The sequence below is a fragment of the Schistocerca gregaria genome, chromosome 4 (assembly GCF_023897955.1).
Source record: "Schistocerca gregaria isolate iqSchGreg1 chromosome 4, iqSchGreg1.2, whole genome shotgun sequence".
NCBI classification, from domain to species: Eukaryota; Metazoa; Arthropoda; class Insecta; order Orthoptera; family Acrididae; genus Schistocerca; species Schistocerca gregaria.
In genome coordinates this window covers 308,161,240-308,176,918 of record NC_064923.1, presented here as the reverse complement: position 1 = coordinate 308,176,918, position 15,679 = coordinate 308,161,240, and the positions used below count along the sequence as shown (strand labels likewise).

At 45.8% G+C, this 15,679-nt stretch overlaps 1 protein-coding gene across 1 annotated transcript in view; it reads left to right on the top strand.

Annotated features, from left to right (window-relative positions):
- The window catches only part of LOC126267288 (juvenile hormone acid O-methyltransferase-like), a 131,039-nt gene that overhangs the window by 24,443 nt on the left and 90,917 nt on the right, over window positions 1-15,679 (top strand). The window lies entirely within an intron of this gene.

Genomic DNA, 15,679 nt, shown 5'->3' with positions numbered 1-15,679 from the left:
AGCATTCCTCTGTAGCACCACATTTCGAAAGCTTCTATTATCTTCTTGTCCAAACTATTTATCGTCCATGTTTCACTTCCATACACGGCTACACTCCATACAAATACTGTCAGAAATGACTTCCTGACACTTAAATCTATACTCGATGTTAACAAATTTCTCTTCTTCAGAAACGCTTTCCTTCCCATTGCCAGTCTACATTTTATATCCTCTCTACTTCGACCATCATCAGTTATTTTGCTCCCCAAATAGCAAAACTCCTTTACTACTTTAGGGATTCTAATTTCCTAATCTAATTCCCTCAGCACCACCTTACTTAATTCGACTACATTCAATTATCCTCCTTTTGCTTTTGTTGTTCACCTTATATCCTCCCTTAAAGACACTGTCCTTCTCGTTCAACTGCTCTTCCAAGTCCTTTGCTGTCTCTGACAGAATTACGATGTCATCGGCGAACCTCAAAGTTTTTATTTCTTCTCCATGGATTTTAATAACTACTCCGAATTTTTCTTTTCCTTCACTGCTTGCTCAATATACAGATTGAATAACATTGCGGAGAGGCTGCAACCCTGTCTCACTCCCTTCCCAACCACTGCTTCCCTTTCATACTCTCAACTCTTAAGACGGCCATTTGGCTTCTATACAAATTGTAAATAGCCTTTCGCTCCCTGTATTTTACCCCTGCCATCTTCAGAATTTGAGAGTATTCCAGTCAACATTGTCAAAAGCTTTCTCTAAGCCTAGAAATGCTAGAAACGTAGGTTTGCCTTTCCTTAATCTAGCTTCTAACATACAAAATATGCCTTCATATACTTTTAGTCCTTTAAAACGGACAAATTACCACGAAAACAGTTCAACCTCAGTTTTCAGCTTCTAACATACCCAATAGTGGTATGATAGTTTACAACATTTTACAGCAGAGTTACAATAACTTGAGTAGAATACTGCTGCTTTCGTGTGGCATCCAATAACGTATCACTTCTGGTGAACAGCAGCGTACGGTGGACGGAGTTTTCCTTTATCTTCGTTTATTTTTGACCATTGAATATATTGAGTCTATGTATCATGATACGGAGTATCCGAAATTTTCAGTGTGTTTGATTTCTTTGCTTATTACGGGAAATAACAGGAATAAAAACCGAAAATCGGTTATTTTGGAAACTAGTTATTTTGAGCGTTTTTAACCGCAATGTTAAACTGATGCTGACAAAACTGGTGAAACAGACAACCGGCTGTTTCAACGATAGCCGCCATCCCTAGATTGTAATCGTTTAGTGACGTAAATCCGGCGTTCCCCAAGGAAGTGTTACATGTCCTCCATTGTTCCTGATGTATATTAACGATATAAGACAATCTGAGTAGCCGTCTTAGATTTTTTGCAGATATCACTTACCGTCTTGTAAAGTTATCAGATGATGAAAACGACTTGCAAAATGATAGCGATAGATATCTGTATGGTGCGAAAAGTGACAACTGACCCTGAATAAAGAAAAGTGTGAAGTTATTCACATGAGTACTAACAGAAATCAGCTAAATTTCGATTACGCGCTAAGTCACACAAATCTGACGGCTGTAAATTCAAGTAAATACTTCAGGATTACAATTACAAATAATTTAAATCGGAACTATCGCATAGGTAACATTGTGGGTAGAACAGACTGCGATTCATTGGCAGAACACTTAGAAGGTGCAGCAGGTCTACTGAAGAGACTCCTTACACCATGCTTGTCCGCCCCATTCTGGAATACTGCTCTGCGGTGTGGGATCCGCATCAGGTGGGGCTGACGGATGACATCGAAAAAGTAAAAAGGGCAGCTCGTTATCTACTATTGCGAAATAGGGGACATAGTGTCACTGACGTGATACGTGAATTGGAGTGGCAGTCATTAAAACAAAGGCGTGTTTCATTGCGACGAGATCTTCTCATGAAATTTCAATCACCAGTTTTCTCCTTTGATTGCGAAAACGTTCTGTCGGCACCCACCTACATTGGGAGAAATGATAAACACGATAAGAAATCAGGGCTCTTATAGAAAAGTTAAAGTGAAAGCTTTCCCGCGCGCCCTTAGTGGGACGGTAGAGATAGCTTGAATGTTGTTCATTGAACCCTATGCCAGGCACTATATTGTGAATAGCAGAGTAATCACACAGACGTAGATTGTTGACACGAATATCACATAATGGGAGCAGCTCTTGGTTGTAACCAAAACTCATAGTGGCACAGTTAGGAATTTCTGGTGTAACAAAGCATCTGTCAACGCTCAACCTGTGATGTTCGTCTGATACTACGATCTGATCTCTGCGATATATTGTCAGGTGCTTATTTGCAGTTGTAATTAAAGCGTTTTGTGATACTCTGGGCCGGCTGATGGGGCTGAGCGCTTCTAGGCCCTTCAGTCTGGAACCGCGCGACCGCTACGGTCGCAGGTTTGAATCCTGCCTGGGGCACGGATGTGTGCGGTGTCTTACGTTAGTTCGGTTTAAGTAGTTCTAAGTCTAGGGGACTGATGACCTCAGATGTTAAGTCCCATAGTGCTCAGAGCCATTTGAACCATTTTGTGGTACTGGGTAGGCTTCTTGGGCTAAATCATAAATTTTCGTGTTGCTACAGCGTCCACATTTCGTAAGTTCTTGCACCTGCTTAAACAGTAGTACAAAATAATGAAATTTTCACTCTACAGCGGAGTGTGCGCTGATATGAAATTTCCTGGCAGATTAAAACTGCGTGCCGGACGGAGACGAACTCAGGACCCTTTCCTTTCGTGGGCAAGTGCTGTACCAACTGAGCTACCCAAGCACGACTCATGCCCCGTCCTCACAGCTTTACTTCTGCCAGTACCTCGTCTCCTACCTTCCAAACTTTACAGAAGCTCTCCTGCGAACCTGGCAGAACTAGCATTCCGGAATGAAAGCATACTGCGGAGACATGGCTTAGCAACAGCCTAGCCAGGAGAGCTTCTGTAAAGTTCGGAAGGTAGGAGACGAGGTACTGGCAGAAGTAAAGCAGTGAGGACGGGGCGTGAGTCGTGCTTGGGTAGCTCAGTTGGTAGAGCACTTGCCCGCGAAAGGCAAGGGTCCCGAGTTCGAGTCTCGGTCCGGCACAAAGTTTTAATCTGCCAGGAAGTTTCATTAAAACAAACTGCAACGTATGTAGCTGACAGTCACTACACCTCCTTGGGAGCACCTTCTCCCCATTTAAAACCACCGTTAAAGAAATCTGAGGTGAACTCAGTGTGGAACTGTCTAATCATGCATGCCAACTTTGTTGTCATACAGGGGAAAGACAGTTCCGGGTCTGCGTCAGCCCAAATAGAAGTGATTATCTCCTTGTTCACAAGGATTAAATGAAGTCCCATCGTTCTCGGACAAGATGAATGACTACAGCATGTTAAAACAGAATACTGTACAGATATCACATTCCTCAGTCAGCTTCGAAAACAGTCGTTACATGTCAGTCCACATCTTAAACTGGCGGCATTCTTTAAGCTAAAAATGTGTTGTAAATATTCTCCTTACATTGTCAACCTTACGCCAGCAAAAGGTTGTTCCGGCGATAGATCTTCTGCAATTGGCGTCAGGGAACTTGGCTTCCATCTCAACGAAAATATTGAGGACACATTGGAGAAATACTCCGTGGCCCAGAAGGCACTACTACAGCAGGAACTGTGAGGTGGACTGGAGCATCTGCACAATGAACCTATTTATAGATCTGGAAATAGGCGAGAGGGTGAAACCCAATGCTGGCACTTATCCCAATCCTCGCAAATAGCACGAAGGGGCCGCCAAGTTTAACGTCTCCTTCCGGCGGACGGATCACGTTCTAGTGTGTCACATGTCCTCACTTAATGAATGTGCGGAGAGGTTTGATATTTAAACTAGGACAGTGGCACTAAGTCTGGTGAACAGTAACTCTATGCCACCACCTCCCTTCCTAAGTTCTGGCAGTGATAATTTTTTCCACCACTAGGATTCGAACCGGTTTACCCCAGGTCGAGAGCCACCGCACAAGCGTGCGTTACAGACATCGTTCATGGAGACTGGTGCGTTTGCAAGGTGTTACTGGCTGCGTGTTGATTCTGACATCAAACTCGAGCGCAAAATATCCTGCCCTGGCTCCAAGCTTCTTTTCCACAGTCCTCATCAGCTATAGAATTGCCTGCACATAGATCATGCAGGCGTGTCAAAGGGGTCTATGTGGACGTGTGTGATGGACCCTAATTTCCCCTTGCGAGACGTAGCTCCAGATGTCACGAGTGACAAGACTGCCACATGGTAGGGAATGGTAAACATCTGACCGATGCTCCTCTTCGCCTTACATCTAGCTCGGAAGCAGAGAAATTGACAGCGTTTCAGGCTCATATGAAAACGATTGGAGATACTAGAAGGTTTCAGAGAGATTATATAATGGTAAGACTGATTTAGGAACCAGATTTTTGATTGTAACACATTACCAGGGGCAGATGTTGACTCTGACCACAATCTTTTGGTTATGAACTGTAGATTAAAACTGAAGAAACTGCAAAAAGATAAGAATTTAAGGAGACGGGACCTGGATAAACTGACTAAACCGGAAGTTGTACAGAGATTCAGGGAGAGCCTAAGGCAACGATTGACAGAAATGGGGGGAAAGAAGTACAGTAGAAGAAGAATGGTTAGCTCTGAGGGATGATGTAGTGAAGTCAGCAGAGGATAAAGTAGGTAAAAAGACGGGGGCTAGTAGAAATTCTTGCGTAACAGAAGAAACATTAGATTTAATTGATGAAAGGAGAAAATATAAAAATACAGGCAATGAAGCAGGCAAAAAGACTACAAACGTCTCAAATGAGATAGACAGGAACTGCAAAATGGCTAAGCAGGTGTGGCTAGAGGACAAATATAAGGATGTAGAGGCTTATCTCACGAGGGGTGCGATAGATACCGTCTACAGGAAAATTAGAGACCTTCGGAGAAAAGAGAACCATTTGATGAATATCAAGAGCTCAGATGGAACGCAGTTCTAAGCAAAGAAGGAAAAGCAGAAAGGTGGAAGGAGTATGTAGAGGGTCTATGCAGGGGCGATGTTCTTGAGGACAATATTATGGAAATGGAAGAGGTAGATGAAAATGAAATGGGAGATATGATACTGCATGAAGAGTTTGACAGAGCACTGAAAGATCTGAGTCGCAACAAGGCCCGGGAGTAGACAACATTCCATTAGAACTACTGACGGCCTTGGGAGAGCCAGTCCTGACAAAACTCTAACATCTGGTGAGCAAGATGTATGAAAAAAAAATTGTTCAAATGGCTCTAAGCACTATGGGACTTACCATCTATGGTCACAAGTCCCCTAGAACTTAGAACTACTTAAACCTGACTAACCTAAGGACAGCACACAACACCCAGCCATCACGAGGCAGAGAAAATCCCTGACCCCGCCGGGAATCGAACCCGGGAACCCGGGCGTGGGAAGCGAGAACGCTACCGCACGACCACGAGATGCGGGCGATGTGTGAGACAGGCGAAATACCCTCAGACTACAAAAAGAATGTAAATATTCCAATCCCAAAGAAAGCAGGTGTTGACAAATGTGAAAATTACCGAACTATCAGTTTAATAAGTCAAAGCTGCAAAATATTAACGCGAATTCTTCACAGACAAATGGAAAAATTGGTAGAAGCCGACCTCGGGGCAGATCAGTTCGGATTCCGTAGAAATGTTGGAACACGTGAGGCAATACTGACCCTACGACTTATCTTAGAAGCTAGATTAAGGAAGGGCAAAAGGACTTTTCTAGCACTTGTAGACTTAGAGAAAGCTTTTGACAACGTGGACTGAAATACGCTTTCCAATACGCTGAAGGTGCTAGGGGTCAAATACAGAGAGCAAAAGGCTATTTACGATTTGTATAGAAAGCAGATAGCAGTTATGAGTCGAGGGACTTGGAAGGGAAGCAGTGGTTGGAAAGTGAGAGACAGGGTTGTAGCCTCTCCCTGATGTTCAATCTGTAAATTGAACAAGCAGTAAAGGAAACGAAAAAAAAATTCGGAGTTGGTATTAAAATTCATGGAGAAAAAGTAAAAACTTTGATGTTCGCCGATGACATTGTAATTCTGTCAGAGACAGCAAAGGACTTGGAATAGCAGTTGAAAGGAATGGACAGTGTCTGTAAAGGAGGATATAAACATCAACAAAAGCAAAGTGAGGATAATGGAATGTAGTCGATTTAAGGCGGGTGATGCTGAGGGAATTAGATTAGGATATGAGACACTTAAAGTAGGAAAGGGGTTTTGCTATTTGGGGAGCAAAATAACTGATGATGGTCGAAGTACAGAGGATAAAAATGCAGACTGGCAATGGGAAGGAAAGTGTTTCTGAAGAAAAGAAATTTAACATTGAGCATAGATTTAAGCGTTAGGAAGTCGTTTCTGAAAGTATTTGTATGGAGTGTAGACATGTATAGAAGTGAAACAGGGACGATAAATAGTTTAGAAAAGAAGAGAATAGAAGCTTCCGAAAGTGGTGCTAGAGAAGAATGATGAAGATTAGACTGGTAGATCACATAATTAATGAGGTATTGTATATAATTGGGGAGGAGTTTGTGGAACAACTTGCCAGAAGAAGGGACATGTTCTGAGGCATCAAGGATCACCAATTTAGTACTGGAGGGCAGCGTGGAGGGTAAAAAACGTAGAGGGAGACAGATGAATACACTGAGCAGTTTCAGAAGGAAGTAAGCTGCAGTAGGTTCTGGAAGATGAAGCAGCTTGCACAGGTTAGAGTAGCACGGAGAGCTGCATCAAATCAGTCTCTGGACTGAAGACCACAACAACATGAAAAAGATGGTGACGTGACTGCTGAGGGGAAGCCTTGGTATATTTGAATACGTATCAATCCACCTGTGCCCAAGACTTCAGTTCAGACAAGGTTTAACGACCGACGTAATAAGCCCAGTACTAACATCCACACTCGCACTACTTTACAGGCGGGTGGTCGTCAAACTTCATGGCTAAAGAGCCAGTACCACCACTGTGGGGTGTCACCTCAGGCCTGACATACGCCTATCACATTAATTTGTAACTTAGGTAAACTGTGTAGGGGCCCGCCAGTAGACGAGATGTAGTACTTAGGCCATAAATTGGCCTACAGTCTCTAAATACTGAACGTAAAGAGCCGGCAGGAGGATGGGAGTGGAGGTTGAAGTAGAGGCCAGACAGACTTCTCGCGGGACAACGAAATAGCCAAAGCTGTGAGACCTGAGTTTCTCCTGGCGTATACAACTTTCAAATAACTTCCGGGAATTCAGCTAGGTAACACTTTCGGCGACCGCCGTTACTTCGGCGGGAGAACACCTCCCATTTTCAAGGCAAACTGCAACAGACAGGCGGCCTACATGCAAATTTAAAACCTCAGTTCTCGGACTGATGCAGGAAAGAAAACACACATCTGAACACTAGTGCCACCAAAGTCAGAGCTATCGATAGTGAGACTATGAATTTGCAGGTGAGGTGGCACTGACTCTGTCCCTCTGTTTTTTGAAAGGGAAGAGAGCCGGATTCTAAACAGAGTTTAAACAGAAACCTTCATCCCTGTTAACGAGGTTGCTCGCTAATTTAATCTCGACTGCCTCCTTAATAACATTGTCCCAATAGCTTGACGTGCATTCCAATATCTCGGTGTTATTATATAACAAGGGGTGTCCAATATCCAAGCAATCTTCGGCAATAGCAGATCTACTTGGCTGCTGTAATCGTGTGTGCCGTTTATGCTCACTACATCGGTCCTCCACGGTCCTTACAGTTTGAACAATATAGGCCATGCCGCAGCTACAAGAAATACGTTACACACCCGCCTTACACAGACCAAGATCATCCTTAACAGAACTTAAAAGCACTAATTTTAGATTCAGGGCGGAAAGCATTTCACATCGTATTTCCGTAAAATACGACCGATCTTGTTGGAAGTGTTGCCTACGTACAGCAAAAAGGCAGTGGACTTTGGTGTTGACTCGGAATTATCATCTCACTTAATGTACAGTTGGTCGAGAGCGCAACGCACGTTTAATCTCTCACTATAACTATTTTGACGAAATTTAACTTAAATATGGGACAGCTCAGCCGGCAAAGTCTCAGCGTCAGAAACATGTGCCCTGTGTACCAAGGTACGAAGTACCCTTCACGCCGAGCCGAATGGTGGCAACTATTAGGCTGCAAGTAAGTCAGTGTGAGTACGATTCCTGTAGACTGCATGTCCCAATGAACCATCATTTCTTCTAACCCACGCCTCAAGAAAGGGAAGGCAACCATCGTCTTTCACCTCCATCGTAAAACGAATGTTCGGGGGGATCGAGTTCAGATGCTCTAGAAAAGACATTCAAATTCTCCCTACCATGAGGCCAAACAACAAAGGTATCGTCAACATATCTAAAGAAACAGGCGGGTTTCAAAGGCGCCGACTCCAATGCACGTTCCTCGAAGTCTTTCATAAACAAATTTGCTATCACAGGAGACAACGGACTATCCATTGCAACTCCATCTGTCTGCTCGTAATACTAGTCATTGTATAAAAAGTGTATGGCAACACCTGCCGAAAGAGATTAGCTAATTCAGCACCAAACCTGACCTCAATTAACCGCAACGAATCAGACAGAACATGACGAGTGGAGAGCGAGAGAGACCACATCGAAACTCACTAATATGTTATTCAACCGCAGTCTCTCCAAACGACGTAAAAAGTCGGCGGAGTTACTGATGTTCACAGCGACCTACTTGTGGACTCAGAGATGATGTCTCTCTCTTCACTCGTGTTCCTCTGATTCGTTGCGGTTAACTGAGGGCAGGTTTGGTGCTAAATTAGCTAATCTTTCAGCATGTGTTGACATCCACTTACTTTTTATTCACTTATCAGTACTATGGGCAGACAGATTGAGTTGCGGTGGGTAGTCCGTTGTCTCCTGTGATAGCAAATTTGTTTATGGAACGCTTCGAGGAACGTGCATTGGAGTCGGCGCCTTTGAAATCCACCTGTTTCTTTAGATATGTTGACGATACCTTTGTTGTTTTGCCTCGTGGTAAGGAGAATTTGAATGTCTTTCTAGAGCCTCTGAACTCGATCCCCCCCGAACCCTCTTTTTACGATGGAGGTGAAAGACGATGGTTGCCTTCTTTCTTAAAGTGTTGGTTAGGAGGAATGATGATGGTTCATTGGGACATACAGTCTACAGGAAACTTACTCACACCGACTTATACTTACAGGCTAATAGTTGTCACCATTCGGCTCGGCGTGAAGGTTACTTCGTACCTTGGTACACAGGGCACATGTTGTTTCTGACACTGAGACTTTGTCCACTGAGCTGTCCCATATTTAAGTTGATTTTCGTAAAAATGGTTATAGTGATAGACAGATTGAACGTGCGTTGCGCTCTCGACCAACTGTACATTGGGTGATAGATGATGATCCCGAGTCAACACCTAAGTCTACTGCCTTTTTGCCTTACGCATGGAACATTTCCAACAAGATCGGTCGTGTTTTACGGAAAAACGATGTGAAATGTGCTTAGCGGCTTTACATCTAAAATTAAAGCGCTCTTGAGTTCTGTTAAGGATGACCTTGGTCTGCGTAAGACGGGTGTATATCGTAATCCTCGTAGATACGGCATGGCCTATATGGGTCGAACTATCCGTACCATGGAGGGTCAATGTATTGAGCATAAACGGCACACACGATTAAAACAGCCAAGTAGATCTGCTATTGTCGAAGATTGCTTGGATACTGGTCACCCCATGTTATATAGCAACACAGAGGTATTGGAATGCACGTCCAGCTATTGGGACAGTGTTATTAAGGAGGCAGTCGAGATCAAATTAGCGAGAAAACCTCGTTAACAGGGATAAAGGGTTCTGTTTGATCTCTTTGGAATCCGGCTCTCTCCCTTGCCAAAGAAAAGGGACAGTCAATGCTACCTCACCTGCGAATTCGTAGTCTCACTATCGATAGCTCTGACTGGTCATCCTTGGTGGAACTAATGTTCAGAGTGTGTTATCTTTCCTGCTTCAAAGAAACCAGGTTTTAAATTTGCATATACGTCACCTGTCCGTTGCAGTTTGCCTTGAAAATGGCGGGTGTTCTCCCACCGAAATATCAGCGGTCGCCGAAAGTATTACCTGGCTGAATTCCCGGAAGTTATTTGATAGCCAAAGCTGTTAGTTTGCCTTCTGATATTGGACTTACGGAATGTGTGTACTTAAGTTAGAGATTCTGGTTTGTTCATCACTGCTGATTAGAGCTCACGTTGCTTCCACTTCTGACGTTCGACCTCACCATGTTTTCCTCCATACACATGGCGTCGATCATAGTTTCCGGAGCCTAACTATTGTGTGTAGCTTCAATTTTCGTCACGCCACTACCCGAAAGAATTTAGCAAAGAGTTTCTTTGGTTTATCTACCATGGAATAGCTTTGCTGTACGTCCTTCTAATTTTCGTTACTCATAATTACGTTTCTCCTTAAGAAAGATGCTTCTCCTTGTTACTGGCAGTATCTGCCTCCCTATTGTTCTTCCGTGAGTACGTGAGTGGCGAGCACGGTGCCCCGAGCTATTGCAGCCTTCCTTCATTCCAGGGATGCATTTCCTTGCCCTTCTCCTCCTTTCCTCTCCTTGCTCCTACCCCTTCGCCCTACTCTCTCCATCTCTTGGTGTCCTTGCTTAAGTTGGCCCCGCTATCCTCCTGGTTCTGTTGGCTTTGCAATTCGATTTTGTTGCGTAATCACCTCATCCTTTAGGATTTCCCTGGTCCCCTTCTGGGTTTGACCTCCATTACTAAATTTCTATCCCTTAGTGTGAGCCATTTGGGGAAGAGCACCTTACCTAGTGTCACCGACGTGTGCCCTCATAGTACATTCCACCTTTCCTTTCACGTTGTCTGATGCTAGGGTGCATAGCCAGCACAGTATCCAGCTCATGTGGTGGGATCGCTATGTACCCCTTCGGTTGAGCCGCCCTGAACGCTCAGGGATCACGCCGCTAATATCTGAGCTGTGATCTCATGTAAGCCTAGGACTGGTTGCGTGTCTTTCTGAAGCATCGGGACTCCCGGCAATGGCTGCCGTGCCAGACGGCCCTTGCTGTGGCTGGCTGGCGCCTGTGGGGAGAGCCCCTGATTGGAGTGGGTGGTATCAGGGTGGACTGTATGCAAATGAAACGCAAATGGGTCCATATCTCTGGCCAATCTTCTGCGGCTCTCTCTCTCTCTGTGGAACTGATTCTTTTAGTGCTGCTTCTCCTACCCCTTCGGCCTTCCCTTCCATGGCTACCCCCTGGGAAGAGTGTCAGACCTGTCGGCTAGGGGCAAAGCCTTTCCCCCGCCATCTGGTTTGCACCAGGACTGATGGTGATACTTTCACCAATACCAAACCTTTATTCTTTGTGGAATACACTGAAGGCAAGTTTGGCAAAGTGGCCTCCCTGAGCAAGATGCGATGGGTTTCATTGATGATCAAAACTGCTTCAGCTGTCCAGTCTGCAGCCTTTCGTGCCTGTACCCATCTTGGCACAATTTCTGTGTCTATTACCCTCCACCAGTCTCTAAATATGGTTCAGGGGGTCCTTTTTCACAGGGACCTGATGCTTCAAACTGATGAACTTAGGACAATCCCAGACGCTGAGGTGTTAACGTTGTTCGGCGTGTTCAGAAGGATCCTATGGACGATCTCATTGATACTGGTACCCTTATCCTGGCCTTTGAAGGGATACCCTCCCTGCGAAAGTAAAGATTACGGTTTATGGATATAATGTGAAGCCGTACATCCCACCTGCTATGAGGTGTTTTAAGTGCTTGCATTTTGGACATGTCCTCCCGCTGTTTGCAGGCCCATATCTGTGGCGATGGTGGACGTCCACTCCATGAGGGGAGTCCCTTTGTGCCCCTTCCTGTGTGTAACTGTCATGGCAATCATTCTCCACGTTCACCAGATTGTTCAGTATATAAGAAGGAAAAGAAGATACAGGAGTATAAGTCCCTTGATTGGTTAACCTACGCAGGCACGTAAGAAGTATACAAGTCTTCACCCTGTGTCCATGACGTCTTGTTATGCTTTAGTTAAATCTTCACCCCTTCCTCCTCCTTCCTTAACCCAGTCCCGGACCCCTCTTCTCCACCCCTCCCGTGCGGCTCCCACACCACCTCTGGGGGCTGCTCTCCCTCCTCAGCCGGAGAAGTGACCCACTCCTCCAGCGTCTGCCAGTCAAGGGCACCCCTCCTGGGATGCCCCTCCCCTCACCTTCCAAGCCAAAGGTCTGCTGCCACACGACGACTGCATGAACCAAGGTTGTCGGCCCCCAGGTCGCTAAATCACTGTTCCCGATTTTGCTGCAGCTGGCTCCTTTGTCACACAGCCCCCGTTGATCTCAAACAGAAAAGCAGAGGAAGCGTAACTCCTGGGACAAAGAGCCTCTGGTGTCACCAGAGGTTCCTTACCCAGCTTCACAATCAGATTCTGACCTATCGTTCATGGATGTCGCCCCCTCCTTGTCGATGACGGTTGGTGACCTGGCACTATGACTGGCTTTAGCCTGTTCAGCCCCATTGAAATCACCGTTTTGTGGTTATCCAATGGAATTTTAATGGATACTACTGTCACCTTCCGGAATTGAAATCCCTTATTTCGTCTTACTCTGCAGCTTCTGTGGTTCTACAGGAATCTCATTTCACTGATCACTCACTGAACCTCTGTGGGTTCCGTGTTTTCTGTCGATATTGGGTTGGACCCTTGCGGGCTTCTGGTGGCATTTGTACGTTGGTCTGTACAGACATAGCTAGCACGTCGGTTCCTCCTCAAACTACATTGGAAGCGGTTGCTGTTAGGGTCCACCTGGACTCTCAAGTCACGGTTTGCAATCTTTCTCTCCTGACAAGAATCTAATAACGGCTGTCTTAACTACCCTTCTTCAGCAACTTCCTCCTCCCTTTCTCCTCCTCGGGGATTTTAATGCTCATCATCCCTTGTGGGCCAGTGAATTTACATCTAGACAAGGTCTCCTCTTACTTCAGTTTATTACAGACCGACTTGGCCTTCTTAATGATGGCTCCCCTACTCATTTCAGTGCTGGTCTTGGTACCTTTTCTGCCATTGATCTTTCTCTTTTCTACCTCTCTCCTCGCTTCATTAGACTGGTCGCCACACGATGACCTTTGCCATAGTGACTATATCCCGTTGATTCTATCTTCCCACTCCCCGATGGACAGGTTACCTTGTTGGTCTTTCCAACGTGCCGATGGGCCTCCATACACAGCACAGGTCGTGTTTTCTCCCTCTTCGTCGGTTATATTGATGACGTCCTACGTGACGTGTCTGACGCGATTGTTCGCCCCGCTAGCGTTGCTGTACTGCGCTGATCTGGACCAGTTCGTCGCCGGCAAGTCCCATGATAGTTCTCGAGCTTTGCAACACCTTACGAGGCACCCATCCATTACCAGCATTATTACCTTTAAACTACTTCGCACTAAATCCCATTATTTAATCACAGAGCAACGGATATGTTGGGAACGATTTGTTCCTTCCCTCGGTTCTACTGTCCCTATGTCACAGGTATGGGCTACATTTGGCGCTCTTCAAGGTTGTCTTCAGCAGTCCACCCTCCCAGGTCTTCACCTCCCCGATGGCGTTTGCACAGACCCGTTGATTCTTATGGAACATCTTGCCACCCATTTTGTAGTGGCATCAGCATCTGCCTCCTATCCGGCTGCTTTCTGTCAACGGAAACAGCACGCCGAAGCGTCCACCTTATGTTTTGCCCCTTGTCAGTCAGAATATTACAACTAACATTTTACTGAATGGGAATTCCTTTCCGCGCTTCATTCTTCTCATGACACAGCCCCTGTTCCAGACTCCATTCATAACCAACTGCTTCAGCATCTCGGTGCGCCACAATGGCAACATCATCTCTGGGTGTACAACTGTATCTGGCTCCAGAGTGACTTCCCTTAGGATTGGAGGGATAGCATCGTGGTTCCTATCCTTAAGCCTGGTAAGAACCCACTATTTGTTGACAGCTATCAGCCAATTAGTCTGACCAATGTTGTTTGTAAGTTACTTGAATGGATGGTAGCCTGTCGGCTCAATTGGGTCCTCGAATCACGGGATCTATTGTCCCCTTACCAGTCTGGCTTCCGAGAGGGACGGTGTCCAATCCATCATTAACTTTGCTTGGAATCCGCATTTCCGCAGGCTTTTTCCCCAGCGCCGCCATTTGGTTGCAGTATTTTTTGACCTACACAAGGCCTATGACACGGCCTGGCGCCATCACATCTTACTTAAACTGCATCAGTGGAGCCTTTGAGGTTCACTCCTGATTATCCGCCAGTTCCTGTGCCATCGGTCATTTAGGGTTCGGGTTGGTGCTGTTTTTGGTTCTCCACGAACCCAGGAGATGGGAAGCCCATAGGGTCTTGAGTGTCCTTTTCCTCATTGCTATCGATAGACTTGGGGCCTCTGTCGGTCCTTTCGTCGCCCATTGCCCTGTATATGGATGTTTTCTGCATTTGGGTTCGTTCCTCTTCGATGGCCTCTGCATAGCGGCAGCTCCAGGGAGCTATTCGGCGTGCCCCTGCCTATGCCCTCTCACATGGGTTTCAATTCTCTACTTTAAAATCGCCGGTAGTCCACTTCTGTCGGTGTACTACGATCCACCCTGATCCAGAGCTCTATCTCGATGCACAACGATTACCTGTGGTCCCACAGTTTTGTTTGTTGGGTTTTCTTTTCGACAACAAGCTCCCTCTGGTGCCCCAAATTAGACTTCTGAAGGTAGGATGTTTCTGTAAACTCAATGTCCTTCGCTTCATTGCCCATTCCTCTTGGGTTGAGGACCACTCCCTCCTTCTCTGTCTTTATCGTGCTTTAGTTCTGTCTAGTTTGGAGTACGTTTGTCAAGTTTATGGTTCAGCTGCTCCTTCCACAATGTACTAGCTGAATCCCGTCCACCATCGTGGTATCAGTTTGGTCACTGGCACCTTCCCTACTAGCCCTGTTCAGTCTCCTTTCTGTTCGTCGCTTCCAGCTTCTGGTGTCATACGCACTCGCTCTCCATTCCTCTCCCACTCATCATTCCTATTCTATCCTGTTCGAAGACCATGGTCGTCGCCCACCCGATTTCTGATGGGTTTACCGGTTGGGCTCCACCTTGTCTCTTTGCCATGATTTTCAGCTTCTTTCATGGTCGTCCATCCGTCCGTCCGTCCGTCCGTCCGTCCCTCCCTCCCTCCCTCCCCCCCCTCACTCACTGGTTAGATCCTCGGCATCGAATTCGAATGGATCTCCGCCGAGGTCCGAAAGATTGCATCCCCCCCCCCCCTCTCCGATGGTGTTCGTTCCTTTTTCCGCCGAATTTTATGGGAGTTTCGGAATGCTGTTGTTTTTGTTGTTTTATTACACTGATGGCTCTGAATCTGCCCATCATGTGGGAAATGCCTTCACATCCTCTTTTGGAACGGAAAACCATCTACTGTCACCTACGTGTGGGGTATTTACTGTGGAATTGATGGCAATTTCCCAGGATCTTACCTTTATTAAACAGTCGCAACGCAAACGCGTTCTATGTATGAATTCAATGAGTGGTCTTCTGCTTATTGACCGGTGTTCTTCCCGCCATCTCTTCGTCTCGCTGATCTTCGCCATGCTGCTTGTTCCGTTGATTTAGTTTGGGT